Raw genomic sequence first — 7,193 nt, 5'->3', positions numbered from 1 at the left:
CTTCAGATATTAAATCACTTGATTGTAGTAAGTTTCCTTTGGGGTGTTATATAAGTAATATTTTCTGGTGTTGTTCCAAGAACAATAATAAATAAAATTATCTTTTGATCATACAAGATGGGGTTTGTAGCCACAATATTCTCAGTAAGGCAGGTTACCCATATTAGTTTCCTAGGGCTGCTATAACAAAACACCACAAACTAAGTGGCTTGAACAGCAGAAATTTATTGTCTCCAGCTACAGACGCCAGAGGTCCAGAGATAAAGGTGGGAGCAGGTTTGGTCCTTTGGGAGAGCTGCGAGGGAGATCTGTTTCATGCCTCTCTCCTGGCTTCTGGTAGTTCCTTGGCTTGTGGCAGTCTTCACATGGCATTCCCTCCGTGTACATCTGTGTTCAAATTTCCCCTTTTCAGGATACCAGTCATATTAGATTAGGGCCCATCTTACTCTTATATGATCTCACTTTAAACTAATTATGTCTACAAAGATCCCATGTCCAAATAAGGCCACATTCTGAGGTCCTAGGGGTTAGGACTTCAACAGATGAATTTGGGGGGACAAAATGGAACACATCACACTCCCATGGTGATGCTTGTGCACCTCAGGAAATGTCTGACTCCAAGCTCTGCATCCTGGTCCATCCCCTCGCCTTCACCACCTGGTCTCACTGAACCTCATGGCCATCCCCAGAACCCCACACTGGCACTAGGGTTGATAGCTGAAGGATAACCCTCTTATTCCCTAGAACATTAAAATCTAGGTTGAACTTTTATTTTTTTTCTGGAAATGTGTCCTATCTTTTAAAATAATTAATATCAATCATAGCTTAGTAGTTTCTTAATGGTTTATCATGGTTCCCATGCACACTAGTTATTTTGACTTGCTTCACATAGCTCTGGATGGAATGGCAGATACTGACTTGGATGTAGGTGTGAGACATGGAGTTTAGTGCATCCATTCATGGAACTTGCTGTCATGTGAATCCCTTGATTTTGCTTTTAGATCATTTTTCTTCTCATCAAGTTGGGGTGATACACACAAGGATCACTTGGTTGAGGTCATGCACCAGCCTTTCTGTGGACTCAGGGAATCAAAGCCTGAGCCCGTCTCTCACTGAGTGCTTTTATTACCTTCCCCCACAAACCCTCATCTTCTGATCAGCTCAGAAGCCTTTGATTTATTGGAACCAGGCACACCTGTATCTCTGACCCGAGTCACATCAGTTTACATCTACTTCACCATCCTGGACTCTCTGTAAAAGCTGCAGGAGGACTTTTCTCCCCACTAAAGTAATTTATGCTACGAAAGTGTACAGAGTAAGTACACTTACTCTAAAGCAATGGTTCTCAAACTGGGATGAGTTTGCTTTTCCTCCCCAGGGATATTAGACAACGTCTAGCGAAATTATTTTTCGCTGTGAACAATTCAGTGGTGTTTAGTATATTCACAATCTTGTGCAAACACCTTCTTTATCTAGTTCCACAATGTTCCATCACACCAAAGTAAAACCCCTTACCCAGCAATCAGCTTCTCCCCTTCGCCCCTCCCCAAATCTCTGGCAACCACCGATCTGTGTTCTGTCTATATGGATTATCTATTCTGAATATTTCATAGAAATGGAATCATATCATATGTAATATTTTGTGTCTGGCTTCTTTCACTCAGCATAATGTTTTGGAGGTTCATCTACTTAGCAGCATGTATTAATATTTTATTCTTTTTATGGCTGAATAATATCCTTTTGTATATAACACAATTTGTTTATCCATTTATCTGTTGATGGACATTTGGACTGTTTCATCTTTTGGGTATTGTGAATAGTGCTGCTATGAACATCCAGAGAACAAACTAGTGGTTATGGGGGGCAGGGGAGGAAGGGGCAAGTAGATGAAGGGGATTAAGAGGTACAAACTACTAGGTATAAAATAAGTTGTAAGGCTGTAATATGCAGTAAGGGAATATAGTCAATATTTTATAATAATTTTGTATGGAGTATATTCTATAAAAATATCTAATTACTATGCTATACACCTGAAACTAATATAAAACTGTAAGTTAACTACATTTCAATTAAAAAAGAAATTGGAGAAAATATTTCCAAGTTATTTATCAACAAGATATAGAGAAATAGTACAAAAAGCCAGAAAACTCAAGCAAAAATGGGTAGACAACTTGACTAGACACTTCTCCAAAGATTAAACATAAGGGATGAATACAATTTTTAAAAATGGAAAATAACAATTGTAGGTGAAGGTGTGGAGAAATTGGAACAGTTGTACATTGCTGGTGCACATATAAAATGGTTCAGTCACTGGGAAAATATTTGTTGGTTCTTCAAAATGTTAAACACAGAATTACCATATGATCCCATAATTCCACTCCAAGGTATATACCCAAAGTAGTTGAAAACAGATATTCAAACAAGTACCTGTCTGGAGACTTTTTTTAATGTTTTTTTTTTATTATGGTGGTAAAAGTCACATAATCTAAAACATACTATTTTAACCATATTTAACTGTACCTTTCAGTGGCACTAAGTACATTCGCATTGTTGTGTAACTCTCACCATCATCCGTCTCCTGAAGTTTTCACCTTCCTAAACTGAAACTCTGTCCCCATTAAACACTAACTCCCCATTTCCCCCTCCCCACCCTTCCCACCCCCTGGCCCCTGGCATCTACCGATCTACTTTCTGACTCTATGAATTTGAGTATTCTAGGTACCTCATATAAATGGTATCAAAAAGTATTTCTCTGCACCTAATGTATATGGAATGCATTTTTAAGGTTAACTTAATATATGTTCTGCAAACAGATTGTACCTTTTTTCCCCCCTGTGCTGTACAGTAGGCCCTCACCAGCCATGTGCTTCATACATAGTAGTGTATATACATTAATCCCAATCTCCCAGTCCATCCCACCCCCCACCCAATGTCCATATATTTGTTCTCTATGTCTGTGTCTCTATTTCTGCTTTGCAAATAGGTTCATCTGTACCATTTTTCTAAATTCCATATATATGCATTAATATATGATATTTGTTTTTCTCTTTCTGATTTACTTCACTCTGTATGACAGTCCTTACTTAGGTCCATCCATGTCTCTGCAAGTGGCACAATTTCATTCTTTTTTTTTTTTGTGGTACACGGGCCTCTCACTGTTTTGGCCTCTTGTTGCGGAGCACAGGCTCTGGATGCACAGGCTCCAGATGCACAGGCTCAGTGGCCATGGCTCACGGGTCCAGCCACTCCGCGGCATGTGGGATCTTCCTGGACCAGGGCACAAACCCTGCATCGGCAGGCGGACTCTCAACCACTGCGCCACCAGAGTCCTCATTCCTTTTTATGGCTGAGTAATATTCCATTGTATATATGTACCACATCTTCTTTATCCATTCCTCTGCTGGTGAACATTTAGGTAGCTTCCATGTCCTGGCTATTGTAAATAGAGCTGCAATGAACATTTTGGTACATGACTCTTTTTGAATTATGGTTTTCTCTGGGTATATGCCCAGGAGTGGGATTGCTGGATCATATGGTAGTTCTACTTTTAGCTTTTAAAGGAACCTCCATACTGTTCTCCATAGTGGTTGTATCCATTTACATTCCCACCAACAGTGTAAGAGGGTTCCCTTTTCTCCACACCCTCTCCAGCACTTATTGTTTGTAGATTTTTTGATGATGCTCGTTCTGACTGGTGTGAGGTGATACCTCACTGTAGTTGTGATTTGCATTTCTCTAATGATTAGTGATGTTAAGCATCCTTTCATGTGTTCGTTGGCCATCTGTATGTCTTCTATGGAGAAATGTCTATATAGGTCTTCCGCCCATTTATGGATTGGGTTATTTGGTTTTTTGATATTGAGCTGCATGAGCTGCTTGTATATTTTGGATCTTAACCCTTTGTCCATTGCTTTTGATTGCCACAAATGGGGGAACAGCGCTATTGACATCTATTGGACAGAGGCCAGGGATGCTGCTCAACATCCTACAGCTCCCAAAACGAAGAACTGTCCAGCCCCAAATCTCAATAGTGATGAGCTTGAGAAGCCCTGTTCTAAAGGAGATAGCACTTTGGCAAACATGACACCAGGCTGCAAGTTCTTCCAAGCTCTCTCTATGTTTGATTCATAGAGTCCTAACTTCTATTTAAAATTGCATCTTAATATTAAAGTTCCTATAAAATACCTCCATGATGGATTGATATCTTTACATAACCTCTTCTCTAATACATACTTTGAAATGCATCATAAGCCATAGGTCGAATCCAGAAAGGCAGAAAGTGAAGGTAGGACAAGGGTTAAAATAAATACACACAATATTAACTCAGCACCTGGAGGGTGAGCTCAGCTGTTGTCTAGCTCCTGTTGAGGCAACTTTATTCAGGTGTCCGTCTGGAATCTGTATTAGTTTCCTAGGGCTGCTGTAACAAGTTACCACAAACCTAGGGAATTAAAACAACAGGAATTTACTCTTTCACAGTTCTGAAGGCCAGAGGTTCAAACTCAAAGGCTCCCTCATGCTCCCTCTAAAGGCTTGGGAGGAGGGGAGCTCTGGCATTCCTTGGCTTTTGGCAGCATCGCTCAAGTCTCTGCTTCCATCAACACAGAGCCTTCTTCCCCGTGTTTCCATGACTCCAAATCTCCTTCTCATAGGGATACTCATTACTGGCCTTAGGGCCCATTCTAATCCAATATGACCTCATCTTAATTACATCTGTAAAGACTGTATTTCCAAATAAGGTCCTATTTACTCATACTGGAGGTTAGGACTTGAACATATATTTTGGGGGGCACAATTCAATCCACAACACTCAGTCCAGACATATGAGGCACTTTGCTTCTCGACACCACAGAAGTCCTCTTCTCCCTTTGATGCTCACTTCTCTCCTTTGGTCACTGGTGATGGCAATTTCGTTTCTCAGTTGGATGGCTGACTGCAAGGCTGCCATACTCCTTGCCTGTCTTCACCACTTACTTTACCCTCCTGTGTCTTTTTTCTTTTTCTTCGTTATTTTCCCATCAATTCTCCTTGTCTGCTTGATTTTACCATTGACAGCTAATCAAGATCCACTTTCCTTTCTTGTTAAGACTCTCATGACATTTACCGAGTATAATATCTGAGTTCTTGCATCTTCCTGGCGGTATTCATTTGCTGTCAGTTGCCTTTTGAACTGCAAAAGATGTTTTCTTCTAAGGGCTTAATGCCAGGAGTCCTTGGGGGAATCTGATGCTTCCAGAAGAGTAGCCCTTAGATGGCAAAGCTCTGCTACATTAACAGCTCTGGGAGATTGCAGCTGGGATTGTTTAATTTTCAGATGTCATCATTTTGGTTTTTAATTTACTTATGAACAATAGCCTTTGGGGAACCCTGAAGGTAAAAGATAGTAAGAACTTACAGGCAACATGTAGAAAGCAGGGAGTGGAGTGTCCAATTGAGGAATGAAAATGCTGGCCCAGAAAATTTTTTTAATTAGGCAATGCAGTGAATTCTGTGAGAAGAGGCGTGGGCCATGGGATGACTCCCACCCTTAGTCAGTGCTGAAGAGCCTGAAACCCCTGTCTTGGTCTAACTCTGATGATGCTGAAAAGATGCTCGAGCAGAAATACGAAATGACCATCAACACCAGAGGCAAAAATCAGCCCTGCAACCATGTTCTTTTACAATTACCAAAAGCTGTAGTTGAACGTATGAAAGCTGTTTAAGTATATGGAGCAGACTTTTAAAATATGCGCAAGTCATGCAATGAAGGGCTGCAGAATGGCCATTCATTGGTCTCAACTGTGTGCAGAAGCAGGTGGTTGGAGGTGAAAGATATGGGTTGATTTTCCTTCATCTTCTTACCGTGTCATTGTGTCCCCTGTCACTCAGAGGTTCACGCACGTGGTCCTCTGAGGTATGGTTCCCTAAGTCCTGTTTCTGTCCCTTTAAAATGTTGACAGGAGAGTTCTCAATGGGAAAACTGCTGTTATCCATCTTGTCTAAGATTGTGACTCTCTGTCTCTCCCCTGAAATTCTTATCCCCCTTCCATGCTTTATTTCCCTTCTTAGAGAATCACTTCCAAATACACTATGTATTTACTCATTAATCTCATTCATCATATGTCTCCCCTCCTTAGAACGGCAGCTCCATGAGGGCAGGGGGTCTTGTCTGTTTTGTTCACTGCTGTGTTTGCTGTACCTGACCGAGCCCTGGACCACTCCCACTTTACCAGACCCCAAATACACATGCTTGTTATTACTTTGGTTGTGATTTTACTAGAGGGAACAAATTGATGTTGCAGGCATAAAGTATTTGTAAAATGGGGATAACAGTAGAATTTAGCTCATGAGGTTGCTGTGAATTAGTACCTGTAAAGGCCTAGAACAGTGCCTGACACAGAATAAGAGCTTGGCAATGTCCCTCCCTCTCATGGTGCCCCCCTGGCTGTACTTGCTTGTAGCCCAGGTGTCCTGCAGCTAAAAGGAATTCATATGTTTTGTCTTCCATCAAGTCTCAGAATAAAGGAGCATGACATATAACACTTTGTCAGTGTTCATTTTTGCCACCCATTTTTCTTAACGTTTTGGTGCTTGGTCATTACTTCTCTGTTGGGGAAACTATCAATGGAAGGGAAAAAAAAAAAAACAAGGGAAAGGAAATGATAGTGCTTATTTCAACAACTTGCCTTTTCATAGATTTATGTATAACTATAGTTCTGTTTTCTTTAAAATTATTAAAATTTAATGAATCCATATGCTTAATTAAGTTAAATATATCGATGTTTCATGGTCTTCCATAATTACATCAAGACCTCAGGCACTCAGTCAATCCACTCACTAATTTAATTGTTGTCTGGCCATCCAGGAAGATCCATGCCCTTTGTGGGCAACTACTTCTTCCTCTTGGGTTATAATCTGGAGGGTCTGTGTTACGGACTGAGTGTTTGTGTCTCCCCCAGACTCATAAATTGAAGCCCTAATCTCTAATGTGATGGTATTTGGAGATGGGGCTTTGGGGAGGTGATTAAGGTTAGATGAGATCAGAAGGGGGACCTCATGTTGAGATTAGTGCCCTCATAAGAAGAGACACCAGAGAGCTCTATGTCCTCACGTGAGGACATAGCAAGAAGGTGGCTATCTGCAAGCCAGGAAGAGGGTCCATACCAGAACCCCAACCTTCTGACACCTTGATCTCAGACTTCCAGCCTCCAGAA

The sequence above is a fragment of the Monodon monoceros genome, unplaced genomic scaffold (genome assembly GCF_005190385.1).
Source record: "Monodon monoceros isolate NGI ecotype Baffin Bay Population unplaced genomic scaffold, NGI_Narwhal_1 Super_Scaffold_11, whole genome shotgun sequence".
In the NCBI taxonomy this organism is placed as follows: Eukaryota; Metazoa; Chordata; class Mammalia; order Artiodactyla; family Monodontidae; genus Monodon; species Monodon monoceros.
The sequence above is the reverse complement of the archived record's forward strand: the minus strand, read 5'-3'. Positions refer to the sequence as shown.